Source organism: Malaya genurostris, chromosome 3, assembly GCF_030247185.1.
Source record: "Malaya genurostris strain Urasoe2022 chromosome 3, Malgen_1.1, whole genome shotgun sequence".
Classification (NCBI taxonomy): domain Eukaryota; kingdom Metazoa; phylum Arthropoda; class Insecta; order Diptera; family Culicidae; genus Malaya; species Malaya genurostris.
Window position 1 is genome coordinate 214,376,813 of NC_080572.1, and position 14,760 is coordinate 214,391,572.

The following is a 14,760-nucleotide window of genomic DNA, read 5'->3' on the forward strand; positions in this document are numbered from 1 at the left end:
GCTATTTGCCACTGCTGTCTTAGACTGTCTTTGCTTACAACTAGCGTCTTTAATGGGGATTCTAATTTAACTCGACTGATGAGCTGATTTGAAAATTGCATTTGTAAATGTCTAATTTTTTTAAAAGAAAATGATTTTTCAACTGTCTAACCACATTCGGTTGGCTACGAAATAAAACGATATGTATTTCGGAAAAAGGCTGTTCCTACCAGGATTCTGCCTTTGGGTTCCAGGGGGAGACATGACACGTGTGCCCCATTACAGCAAGCGGTCCTCGGGCTAATAGATAGCTTTTCCCACTCGTCTGTACATTCTATAATCTGCAATTTTGTATGCAAATCAGACGATATAAATAAGGCTCGTTATGGTGAATAACATTAAAAATTCATGGCCAAGGATCATCCGCCCTGTGATTCGTTCGCACTGGAATCAGCTCGGTTTCACAGACGTTATTATATAGGTAATCCAATTTTTATGTGATTACAGAGTTCAACCCAAAAATGTTTGTGTCATTATAATCAGCTTATGGATGCCGCCGTTCGTTATTGTTGAAAGAAGTATCTGTGAGCTTGTGTGTGTGCCACATCTAAAACATCTACATCAATTCACTTGGTAGGCAACATGGGCAGCGTGAATTCAATGATTTCTAGTGTAGCATTGTGAAGGTGAATTGAAGCTTTGCTGAGTTCCGTCTGACTTGGCAGCAAGCCGTTTCTTAATTTTTTTTTAAATACAATGTCAGCTCACCGAAAAATTCCTTGATTTCACCATTCGAGCGACATTATAAATCTCTATGGTGCAGCCAATGTCGCATTGCCGCTGTTTCTACAAAGTTTCAAATTGACGCTTTTGTTTTATTATACCAGCAAAACGTTTCCGTTTTATATCATCCTATTATGACAATCATCGTTAAAGCTCTGATTTAGGTTAGCAATTATTTTGCCGGGTGTTTGTCGAATCACCGAATAACGAATGTAGTACCATTTTTCACAGCTTGTTTAATTCTGAATTTTCGTTGTAACCACGTCCGCCACGTACAAGACAACACGTACACCGGAATGATGGTTCCATATAACGTTTCCAAACTCATCCTTATGTAATAGTTAAGCATCGCAAATCGATGCGAGAACTTCGGAATCGAAAGGATACATGGTCGCTTTCCAATTAAAGGACATTTCATTTAACTATAGAACAAAAACAAAAATTCTTCCATAGTTGAAACCAGAACAAAACTTCCTTCATTAACGGTTTCGAAAACTTTCCGACCGGTAAAGAACGAACGGAATTCAGATGCTGTTCCGGTAATGGACCATTCTAGGTAAAAGTGTTTCAAGAAGCAGAGCATCGGATAAAACTTGGGGAAGGGCGCTATTTGCATTCGTTGTGGTTAAATTTCTGCTGTACGTAGTAGAACATCGTGCACATTAGTGAAAATGGGATGTGCTGAAAAAAGGAGAGCTCTTATCGGTATCTGTTCGAATACAGCAGCTTCTGATTAGCATCCATTCGCAATTAGGCGTGTTGCGTAAACGCGCGGAATAAGAATACACGATTTCGACAATCGCGGTCGCGTGATTAATGAGGGTTTGTGGCAGCCTAATTAATTACTTTCGGTATGTTTTCATACCGGGACACGGACTTTTCTTTTGTAACTATATCTATTGTGAATAGATTATAGCAATGAATTCTACTGTTGCAACCAAGGATGGCTTTTATCGTATCAAATAACGTTCACTGGCAACTCTTCACACGATTGAATCAGTGCCATCAAAGAGAAACGGAAATCATCGCAACAACAAAAACCCGGCATGGCTCATTTAACATAGAATCAACACCAGTGAAAGAGCGAAATTCTCTCGATATTATTTCTGAGAATCAAAGGTTAGCACGCTGCTGTGGGGATCCTCTCTGAAGCAACAAACGATCGCTTATTCTCGTTTCGCGAGCCGATTCTATACAGGCAGTTGAGAATTGCGATAGAATCATTTTACTATTGCCGCTTATTCTAACTATGTACATATAACCTTTGGATAAGTTGTGTCTATGAAAATGTCTGTGAATGCTCCACACAAGGGTTTTGAAATATTGCAACCTAGTATGAGAATCATCAAGTTGAATCATCGACTCGATTTTCTGCGATTATTTTTTTTTTTTATTCAATATTATAATATAATTTTAAGGCACACTGCTTAAGCTCTAAGATGCCAAGGGTATTTACTAATCTTAATTACGACTAACTTAAAACTAGAATAGTATCATTATGTAATGTAGCGGTAGCGGATTCTCGAGAAGCGATCGGTAGTGGCCGGTGAATTGAATATTGCATGAGGGTCTTCCATATGCCGTTGGTGAAGATCCATGTTGGCCGCATCATTCTGCGATTATTGTCAACTTGCGATTCTCTCTTGAGAAATTCCACACAGCAACGATCATTATCAGACTGTAATTTTTTTAAGGGCCATGAAATGCTCAGAGTATAAATGGAGCGAAGAAATGTAGCGAAATTCTCTCACGGTTCATGCATTGAGAGACTCGAGTTCTTGTAGCACTCGTACAGGATTGCGCAAAGGAACCTGACACATTTTATTCTCCGATTACACTGGAATCAAACACTGTAGGGAGAAACCCAACACGGCATCGAAAAGTAGAAGAATGAAGGTTTAATTTCGCCTTGTAGTTTACCATCATGAAGCACTGCAGTGGCGCTCACCGTTACTTTTATTTATAACTCGTTTTCGGAGAATCAGTCATACGTTACAACTTAAAAAAGTTTAAAAACCCTTCTGGATCCACCTTGTGGTGTGAAAATGTCTTTCTATTGTCTTATCAAATAACCTAACAGTAGCTTCCAAACGAGTTTAAGGGCTGAGGCCAGTAGGTCGCGTAAACCCACGAGGCTCGCTGTGCGTATTACATTTTTCTCCATGCTCTCTCGCAAATGCGCAAAATGACTTCCGATGTGGCCGGGTGGCCTAAAAAAGTTTTGATATTTTCGGTTACAAGTTTGACTACATCAAATAAAATCCAAAAAAGCTATCGTTTATTTGGCAGCCTTTTTGAGCCGATTTTATTTCTCTCTCATGTTTCGTTACGTTACCAGGGAACTAAAATGGTGCCGCTATAGAAATCGACTTACCTTCACAAAAATAACTTTCACTTCATTGTTATCGCGACAACATATATGTTTTTATGCACTAATCGCATGTAAATTAAATTATCTAGACATTGTCAGGATAGATTTTTAATCCATGCTTTTGAAGGCGAGGAATTCAATGAACAAGTTGAAAGATGTCGTTTTCAGCTATGCAATTCTTCCTTCAGAAAAAAGACTTTCCCGACCGCTAAAGTCAATGAATCATTCTGATGTTTTCACAGAATAATCTAAACTAATTTTCTAAGAGATTGTCAGTTGGGTTTTTTGATATTCGTCACCGTTTCTGAGAAAATCAGATTTGAAGCGTGAAAATAGCCCTCTAAAACGCCCTAAAACACACTGGCCTCAGTCCTTAAGTCTTTCGAAATCGATTCCTGTATCTCCGAGAAATTTTGTTGCATTGAAAAACACTGGTATTTGTCGGTTACGTCTCATATAACGTTGCAACTTTCGAAACGGAAATGTTCGTTATTATCCTTGCAAAAATGATTTACTTTGGTAGTTTTCAAATAAGCCTAATGCCGTTTTTCATTGAAAAACACTGGTGGCGTGGATTGCTCTGATTTTACACTTTCGAGCAGAAATGCAATATTCTGACCATGTTTCATTGCCATTTCTACTTGAAACTGCAAAATCAGAGCAATCCACGCCACCAGTGTTTTTCAATGAAAAACGCCATAAGCTTATGAAAATTCGTTGAGTAATCTTCGAGAAAATGCAGCCGATGATAAATGTGCGGCTAGTCGTTTACGTCACTTATACTATGATATCTAATGAACCGGAAGTGACAATCCTAGTGCGGGTTGATCTTTAGCAAGTACTTTAAGACTTGCTCACAGGATGCCCTGGAAATATCGGGCCAAACACATTCAGCTAATATCAACCAATTCCAACTGCAGCTAGAACAGGTTCCATCGTTCTCCAGCGTTACCAAAATGTTTGGTTCTGATAAATCGTTCAATTCTTTTTCAGCTATTGAAAAGGTCGCGTTTGAATGAAAATAAATTTTTGCTGTTTATGAAAATTTAAATGAATTCATTTAATTTAATTCCGAACAAAGTCGACTTTGTTTTTTTCTTTTTTTTTGCAATTGTCACTATCTTGACTTGTGTCACTATCAGACTTGTTCAGTTTGGTCTATAATTTAATCATGAATCGTTGTTTGGTCTATAATTTGATCATGAACAGACGCTGGCAAAGTTGAAGGAAGATCCACTTTTTTGTCGAAAAATTCTGGTTGAATGGATACGTCAATAAGCAAAATTGCCGCATCTGAAGTGAAGACCAGCCAGAAACATTGCAAGAGCTATCAATGCATCCCAAAAAAGTCACTGTTTGATGTGGATTATGGACCGGTGGCATTATTCGTGCAATACCGGCCGATATGTTTGAGAGAGTGTGCCAAAATTGGACATTGCACATGAGCAATCTAAAACGGAGCCTCGGTCATCAATTTTCCTAAAGGTTGTAGCCGGATATGCATATAAAACCTGTTTCAATCCACCTAGTGGTGTAATGATGCCTTTCTCATGTATATAATATTGTGACATTCTATTCATAATTTCTCATACAGAATAAAACAGTGCTTTGATTGAGTAAGGGATCCTTAAGAAAACGAAATGGGTTCACTATTATATGCACTTCCGGCACCGGAACCCGAGAACCGGTATAATCAAAGTCGGTTCGTACGGCCATCAACTTAAATGACGTACAAACTCTTCTAGGACGGTCATTTTGGTATATATGACCACTATTTCCGGTACTTCCGGAACCGGACACCGGGAACCAGGATAGCCGGAATCGGTTTGTTTAGTTGCCTACTGATAATGACTATCGATTTGTGTAGTTTTGAGACCAGTTTAGAAATTTTTTTACGTTTTTCGTTTCGCCGGTTTAAGAGACAGTGTACAATATGTAACACACTTTACCCTATAATTCCGGAACCGGAAGTCGGATCCGGATGAAATTCAGGAATTCCGTATGGGACCACGAGACCTTTCATTTGAATCTAAGTTTGTCAAAATCGGTTCAGCCGAGAAAACCTAGTGAGATTATTTGACACATACACACACACACACACACACACACACACACACACACACAGACATTGCTGAGCTCGATGAACTGAGTCGAATGGTATATGACACTTGGCCCTCCTAGACAATTTTCACTAGTCGGTTTTTCAAGTGATTGCATAACCTTTCTATATGAGAAAGGCAAAACGTGATTAATCCACCTAGCAGTGGGATGATACCTTTTTTATCAATCAGCATGTGATTTGTGCCAAATATTCTTCGTTGTGTTTAGTTTTCATGAAATTGATGAATTGCAATTAAAATTTTTGAACTGTAAGACGAATCAAAGATAGAAATTGTATGAAACCTTAAAATTATGCATTTCAATCTAAACGTGTGACAATCGATTAAGCATTCCATGAGATGTAGAAGTGAGTTCTTCTTTAAAGTTTTGGTCATTACTTATGGTATTTCCGGAAAAGGTATTCAGAGACCAGCATAAATCAAAATCGTATGTCCATGAATTAGTATGACGAATGAATTGAAAATCGAACTGCCCTGCACTGATGACCCCTAAATGACCAAACCTGCATCGGCCAGAAACAGTCGAAAACACGTTATCGTTCGGCACATCAGAAAAGACATTGCACTCTGTTGCAAAACAAAAAGTCATTTGGGGGTTTGGAACCTCTTGTGTTCTGGTTTGTGCTAAAGTGCACGTGACGAGTTTGAATCACTTACGTTTCGCATTCAGCTCGTCAGTGCATTAGCAGATTATGTTGATCTACTAATGCCACCTCGCGGACCAACATAATCCGCTAAGCAGACGTAAAGTCATTGCTATTTGCAACGCACTTACTTTACACTAAAAGTGCTATGTCTATTCTGACGTGCCGAAATTGTTCTACAAGACAATTAAATCCAAGCCCATAGTGGAACACAAGGGTCTGATGCAGTGTTTTTCATGAGGGAGTGTAGGAAGTCTCGTGAAAATCGACGGTAAAATTATGACAGTTTCTAACTTCAACATTTTGCGGTATAATATGGAGGTTTCATTGATCCAGTCGAGACTTTAAGATAAGTTTGGCTTTCAGCAGGACATCGAGAATTTTGGACCGATTTAAAAAAAAACAAGCTTTACTAATGAAGATTAGTAGCTATTAACAGTTCTAAGAAAAACTGCAGCAAGAAGGACGTATTAATTCGCATCGTCGATTTTCTATACAAACTATATTTTCTTCTAAACTTAATATTTTCAGTTTCTTGCTATTTCCTCTGGTGGTGCACTTAGTGGTCTGGCTTGCAGTCCGATCCCAATTTGATTTATCCGTCTTTATGGGCTTAAACCGTTTGACTTTAGCTATTTTGTTGAGCAATTCCAGGTACTTTTTTCTGCAAAAGAACTATGTTTTGCATGTTCTCTAGAGCTTTTACTAAATATAGCAAAAATGTGAGATTAAAACTGATCTCTCACTGGTCCTTCCTTGTGAAATACAACCGTCCGCTGGCAACATGTTCACTAATGCGTTCAAACGAACTATTGCTTAAGCCCTGAACTCAAAGCGTGGATGGAGACGCATAGTATTCAGTTCTAAGGGCATATGATATATGATTTTAGACCTAAATGCCATGATGATAATTTTATGGAGACGCAAAGTTTTCCGATCGATTTGGCGTTTTAAAAGCCTGCGGTTATACCCAGGCATCACAAGTATGTCATTTTTATTTTGCATCACAAGTATGTCATTTTTATTGAAGCCTTAGTTTTGTGAAGAAACTAAGCAAAAATCCCTTATTTAAAAAAATTTTTTTTAAAGAACGCTAAATTTTCTATTAAAACAATGTTAATTAAAATTTTGCTATATGCTACCGTTCTCGAGATACAGCGGTTTAAAAAAAAATATCATGAAAGTTTTATTTTTGTAACGATTTTTGATGGTTATTTGAGTTTATTAAAAAAGCTTTCTTTCCCGAAACAATTTTATTTTAAGTTCTTATACTATGTTCAAGAGTCGCATTTATTATAGATTTCATATTGTTTAAATAATCTATAATTTTTATACTGCATTACGATTTGTAAATCGTCTAATTTCTATTTTATCTACAGAAACTGTAATTAATGAATGGTATTTTTGTGTTCCTTGAACAGTAATTGCTTTTGAATATTGTTCATTAAGATGTTGCTTTATATTTTCATACTCTAATGTAGTGGCACAGGAAAAGAAAATTCGTGTTAGTTGTTTCTCCTTTCGCTTCTGAACCCAATCGAATAGATCCTTTACATTTTTAATGCGATGTTTACGTTCCTTAGCTAGACTTGCCCTTGTAGCCATGCCTTTTTTTGTTCCTTCTATGGGCTCACAGGTTCCCATACCATGCGATGTTGCGAAAAAATGCCAATAAGTTAACGGATATAGGTTTGTGATGCAAATCTTCGGAAATAACTAGAAAACTTAAATGGTTGGGCATGTCGTTTCGCTTAAAATAAATCGCTCATGGATGAATAGTGGCTTGCTGCGCATTCCAGTGGTGACTTTAAAAATCATCTTGCAACACAAAAGTTTCTTGCAGTACAAAGTGATATCAACTTATGAACAAAATAGAAAACAAACTCTTCCTTCTGTTTTATAAACGTTTCTATATTGCGTCTGTCAGTTGTGACCCATTGTTAAAAAATAATTTCATCAATTCATTTTTCATCCATTTCTTTTCATAAACTTTTTTCCAATGATACTGAATCTATGCAATTTTCGCATTGACGTAAAATTGACGTAAAAATTTTTTCTGATTCCTTTTTTATATGTTTTATAAATTCTTAAAACCATATAATATATCGAATATAATCTTTTGCTTAACAATTTCTTTACTATTTCAAAAAGTTTGCTTATATGTTAACATCCCGCATGAACGGGTACCATAAACCAACTAAACCAGATATTGTCAAACGTTAAAATGTATGGTTTGGATGATACATGGCAGGTCTGATGATACTTTTACATGCGGGAAGATTCAAAGATCATCCAAAATCGTAACAAAAAAAAATTACCGGATTATTTTCAAACCGCTGTATCTCGTGAACCGTAGCATATAGAAAATTGAATTATTAACTTTTTCATTGGAAATTTAGCGTCTTTTGATAAAACTTTGTTGAAAATTATAATCAAAAATGTTTGTCATGATTTTAACAAATTCACATTATTTTGAAAATATGTAACATTTTCAAATAATATTTCTCCATTCTAAAAATTTGACAGTATTTTACTTAGGACTTCAGTTACAGCATATCAAAAAATTGAAAAAAATCAAAAAATATATTTGTGATATTTGAATTTCAAGTGTTCTTTTTAAAATATAAATCAAACAAATTTTTTATAATTACCTAAAACATTGCAGAAGACACCAAATCGATCGGACCCAACATAAATTATTGGAAGTTTGCTAGGAACTCTGCTTAGTCCTTTCCAAAAGTAATTTTCAATTTGCCAAATGCAAATTGTTTCGTTTAGCCATGAATAATGGTAATAGGAAATTTGAGCCATCTCAAAAAATACAAAGTTAAAATTTCAATAAATTCTACCATTTGCTGAGGAATTTCCCAATAATACAAATTCGAAAATTTTGAACATTTTTTTGCATGGAATACATTTTGAAAAACTTTTTTTAATTTTTTTTGTTCAAGGGTTTTTTGAAAAGTTTAAATTTTTCCGAGGCCCGGAGGGCCGAATGAAATATACCAATCGATTCAGCTCGACGAACTGAGCAAATGTCTGTGTGTGTGTTGTCAACTAAGAGGTCGAGATCTCAGAGATGGCTGGACCGATTTTTATCAAACTAGTCGCAAATGAAAGATCTCCCCGTCACCCAAAACGCTATTGAATTGTTTTGAGATCGGATGTTTACTTTTTGAGTTATACGAAGTTTTATGCCAAAATTTTCAGTTTTTTGACAGTATCTGTCACAATTGACCTTGAAAACAGAATATGTTTTCAGACTTAGATTCGGGACGGTAATAGCTATCCAACAAGCCATAGATTGTTAAAATCCGTCCATTTTTAACGGAGATATTTAAATTTTTGTGTAAACGACCTTTCCCTCTATTCCAGCAGTAGGAGTTTTGAGCGCTGTATGACAAAAAAAAATGCTTGGGAGCAACGCGAAACACGATTTTTTATACTGTTACATACAATTGTTTATAAATACCAAAAAGACTGTGTACAGCATCCTTTTTCATGACATTTAGCCTCGGACCGATTTTAGCACGGCTCGTTTTTGACAACATAATCGTTCGAATATGACATATATAAACCAGATGATGGCAGTTTTTTTTAATTATATTGTTTTAAACTACTTACAGCAATAAATACTGGAAGAACATAACATCCATATACCATTCGGATCAGTTCGTCGAGATCGGCAAATGCGTGTGTGACAAATAATTTCACTTTATTTTCTCGGAAAATTGCTTTTCTACAAATTCAGATTCATACGAAAAGTCGTATGCTTCCAAACAAAGTTCCTGAATTATGTTTGGTTCCGACCTCTGGTTCCGGAACTACAGGATGATATGTGAAACGAAATGAAAATTGTTTAACTCATTCTTCTCGTAGATGACTGAACCGATCTCAAATTAAAAGTTTCAAGATTCTATAAAACATCTTGCTCTTCAGTCAGATCCAACTTCCGGTCTCGGGGATACAGGGTGATTGGTATAAAAATGTCTATTCCACATAAATTAATCAGGTTTATCGGGGTAGCAGATTTGGATAGTCGTTAAAAAACTTTTTTCAGTTTTAGTGGTATTCAGTTTTCGATTCAGAAGGCACCTAAAAATTTAATTTGTGCTAAGATTTCTCAAAGATGTCTTCACTGATTTTCAAGTATTTTGAAACAAATGTAAACTATACGAGGTCTGTTCAAAAAGTTCCCGGAATTTTTTAATTGCGCGCGTCTGGAGAGTCCGGTGGTCAAAATTTTTTTTTACATATGGTTGGTACATATGTCCCTAATGTATGGTGAAATTTTCAGCTGTATTCATTGTTTACATTCTGTCTTGTAGCGGCTGGTGTAGACGTGTTTTTTTGAGCTCGGCGATTTTTGTTAGTTTAAACAATGGAAGAATTGAAGAGTCAAAAAATTTGTATTAAATTTTGCGTGAAAAATGAAATGAAGTATAACCAAGTGTGCGAAATGTTACAGAGAGCCTACGGTGAGTCTGCTATGAAAAAAAAAACAAGTGTTTACGAGTGGTATAAGCGTTTCCAAGATGGCCGCGAAGACGTTGAAGACGACGAACGCTCCGGTCGACCCAGCACGTCAATAATCGATGAAAATGTGGGAAAAGTGGAAAAAATGATTATGGATGATCGCCGAATCACTATTAGAGAAGTTGCTGATGAAGTTGGCATATCAGTTGGCTCATGCCATCATATTTTTTCAAATGTTTTGGGCATGAAACGAGTGGCAGCAAAATTCGCTCCAAAACTGCTGAATTCATCGTTGCTTATTCGTGATTTTTTGGCTAAAACAAGACTTTAATCATGCCCCTAACCTCCTTATTCACCAGATATCGCTCCGTGTGATTTTTTCCTGTTCCCAAAGTTGAAGAGACCCATGAAAGGACAGTGTTTTTCATCGATTGAAGAGATAAAGGCAGAATCGCTGAGAGTGCTACAGAGCATTACAAAAAGTGACTATCAGGGGTGTTTCAAAGACTGGAAAAAACGCTGGCATAAGTGTATTATATTTAGGGGGGATTACTTTGAAGGGGAACATATAGATGTAGACGAATAAATAAATATTTTTTTAGAAAAATGAGAATTCCGGGTACTTTTTAAACAGACCTCGAACAGCTACTCAGGTGAATTTATCTGACTTCGACCATACCGATTTTAGAATTTCAGTTCCAGTATAAAATCGTTTCTCAAAGCTCAATCGTTTTCTCAAAAAAAAGGCTAATCAAATATCAGAAACAAAAATTCAAATTAGAATAAACTTATATACAAAAATTAATTAATTTTATCCAATTATGACTTCCGGCTATCGAATTACATAATGATGAATTTTTAAAATTCAAACCGATATAGAAGTTGGACTCAAAACTGTTGTAATTTATTCGTCATATGGTCATACGAATCGGTTTGGGTCATGCTGGTTCCTGAATACCGGCTCTGGAAGTACCTTAAAGTACCGTAAACTCTAAAGTGGAACTTACATATCATGGCATGTTTAATCGATTATCACACTTTTAGATTCAAATTCGATCCGATTTGCAGTCTCGACATTACAGAGTAATGAGTGATTAAAATCTCAAATTGTCACTTAAAACGACGGTCATTAAAATAATGTCATGAAAACTTAAACGCCGAAGAATATTGATTCAAAAAACACATGCGGATTGATAAAAAAAGGTATCATCTCACTGCTAGGTGGATTAAACACGTTTTTTAATCTTAATCCATTAATCCCCATGCGACTTTGATCGCATACAACTTTTGTTTTTCTTGGTCGATTTTGGAATTTTTTTATTTTGTAGGGAATTTCATCGGGAGAACGATAAATTATGCTTCAGACCTGCCTTCCATTTTTTCGCGTTTGTGGCCAAAAACTAAACACACGTTCACATTTTTTGCCTCAAAAAACATGTATTTTCGTGGGTTTAGTATTTGCCCAATGTACGCTCATGGTTTACGATATTCCCGAAGTATTCAACATAGGACGATAAGTGTCCAGCCACGAATAGCTGCGGTAATTTTTCGTTTCAAATTCTATCAGTTTCAATCTTATACGTGTAGACAAAATTGGAATCTATGTGGTATAGCTCTTCATGATATCACCAGTACCAGATAGACTTTCATGAGCAGTAAATAAAAATTTTCACTCAACATTGAGCAATAATTCCGGGTTTGAAAAAGGGATTCTCGTTTCGTACGTGAACCTTTAGAAGATGTAGAATGTTTCGCTTTTTCATAGGAATGTATTTTGCTTTGACGTGTCCCGAATCGCTTTATTCAATTTGATAGGTATATATGAATATACATACACTTTTATCATCTACCAGCCAAAATGTTCATGCATATCTCGACGTTTTTTTCACTCCCACATCTCTTTGAGCCTTGAATAGCCTTTCACGTGAATGTTGATCGAACAGATTATATTTCAGGATTTATGCTATTTGTGTACAAAACCAGTGGAGGCACCCGGCAGTGGCAGTGATTGCTTAACAACGTGTATTTTGTACGAGCACACGCTTGATGAAGCATTTCTAAGCCGGTGGTATTTTTTTTGTTCGTAAAAAAATTGAATACAAGGTAAAGCTTTCCTTAGGTTCTGGGTTCATTGCCAATAATTTTTTACGAGTATCCGGTTCGGTTCCGCTGATGTTTGGGACCCTGACTAACAGCTAATCATTGACGATCAAAATTGATGTGTATCCGCGATATTTTGTGAAATAAAAATTTGTTCTTGTCAACCTAGTGGTATGATGATGCCTTTCTCATAGCCGCTGATATGATAAATTGACGCAAGCTTATTTTCAGATTTGTTGACAATATTTCCAGCTTCGGAGTAGCCAACTAAATTTACATGACCATCAGCTACAACCCTGTTGGATTACTTTGAACGACTTTTTGCGTATTTTGCATCGTCATTTTATATTGATTCTTCCAATTTTTATCACTCTTCATCATATAATTTTGATGGTCGAGTACTTTGGAATCGAACTTATATCGATTTCTTAGATACAGCTACTTTGATTCTCAAAAAAATAAAATCAATTGATAGGTCATTCGGATCGAACTTCTGGAATCGGAATTACGGTGTAATGCTATCTACATATTGTAATAAATGAGCAGTTTGACTCAAGCCTGGTTTACAAAATGGGCCTATGTATTTTTGCATGGACTTTCTTCAAATCGTGATAACACGGAAACTGTAGGCACTCGTAAATAAATACATTGTTTTAAATGTTTGAGAGATGAAAACATAAACCCGAGTTTTTGACGCTCATGTCTTAATAAAGCTTGCTTCAGATAGAATTGGAACAAAGACAATTGCCTGCATTTCAGTTATTTATTATTGAATTCAAGATCTTTTTTTTATAAAAATGTAGCGTTTTCTTCATACTTTTGAGAAAAAATACGGATAAAATTATTCGTCACGGTTTCGAAGGAATTCTCGAAATTTAGCTATCTTATTCCACCAGGTCGTCATCTGATTGATGTCTTTGACAACTTTTCCCTTTGCCTGAGTCTCCTCTTCATGATTGCCCAGTATTTCTCAATAGGGCGGAGCTGGGGCAGTTGGGTGGGTTAAGGTTTTTTCGGAACAAACTGGACCCCTTTCTTTGCATACCATTCTTGAACGACTTTGCTGTAATGACAGATTTCCAAATCTGGCCAATACATTACGGGATGGTCGGGGGATCGAATGAACGGCAAAACTCGTTTTTGGAGACACTTTGGTATAGTTCCGATGTCATTGTCTTATTTGTAACGAAAACTTTCGTTTTTTTTGCCACAGCTGCAAATGCCCTGCCAAATCATAAATTTTCTTGAAAATTTGTCGGCAAAAACAAATTTAAATTTGGCTGGAACATCTCCCCGAGCCGTTGCCAAGTAAAACTTTTGACCTGGGATTTGCCCGAAGTCAGCCTTGACATACACAGCAAAAAATTATGAAATATACAGGTAACGCAAATCGAAATATGACACAATTCATATAACGTAATCCGTGAAACGACTGAATTTTACCAGAATGATATAAATGTACGCCCGTATTTAAAGCAAACGTGTAAATTTACATGTTTTAGCACTTAAAAGTATGTAAGAATGAATTAAGTATAAGTTATGTTTACTGTAAAATTGATTGTTATTTTTGACGCTCATATATGTCGGTCTCAGAAGACGTAAATTTACACGATTATTTCTAGGTGTGTAGGTTTCATCGTCCATCAGAAGACACCTGTCGAACTTGGTCAGCACCTGGTCATATAGTTTCCGAGCACGAATTTTGACCACACTATTCTGTTTTATGGTCCGATTTGGCTGTTTGCTTGCTCGATACGACTTGATTCCTTCCCGGAGTCGAGTTCTTCTCACGGTACTATGGGCAGCACCGAATTTTCTGGCCAAATCACGGTCCAACAGATTAGGATTTCTCTTAATCGTCTTCAAAATCTTACCACGCAGTTTCCGGTCGACAGTTCCACTCCGAAGATTGGCTTGAGGCTTCCGAATCGTCGTCAATGTTTCCTTATACCGTTTGAAAACGCGCCATACGGTATTTCTGAGCAATTTCAGCTGTCTAGCTAGCCTAAGATGCAGACCACAATGGATTTTCCAATTACATTCTGGTGTCTAAATGACTACTTTTCATCAGAAACATGAAGTTTTGCAAATGTTGGTGAATTGTTTCAGATAGTAACTTCGTTGATTTTTTAATTCACACTAACCAAATTTACATAAAAATGTAGGCATTAGGTCGAGGATTAAATTAAAATTATTTAAAGAAACAGTAGAGGGACGTTTTTTTCTTAATTTATGTTTTTCGGTTATTTTTCTAATTTTTGAAAAAGTATTGAACTTTTTTTTACAG

At 36.2% G+C, this 14,760-nt stretch overlaps 1 protein-coding gene across 31 annotated transcripts in view; it reads left to right on the forward strand.

The window, feature by feature from the left end:
- Nucleotides 1-14,760, forward strand: part of LOC131434953 (glutamate-gated chloride channel) — a 449,131-nt gene that overhangs the window by 10,896 nt on the left and 423,475 nt on the right. The window lies entirely within an intron of this gene.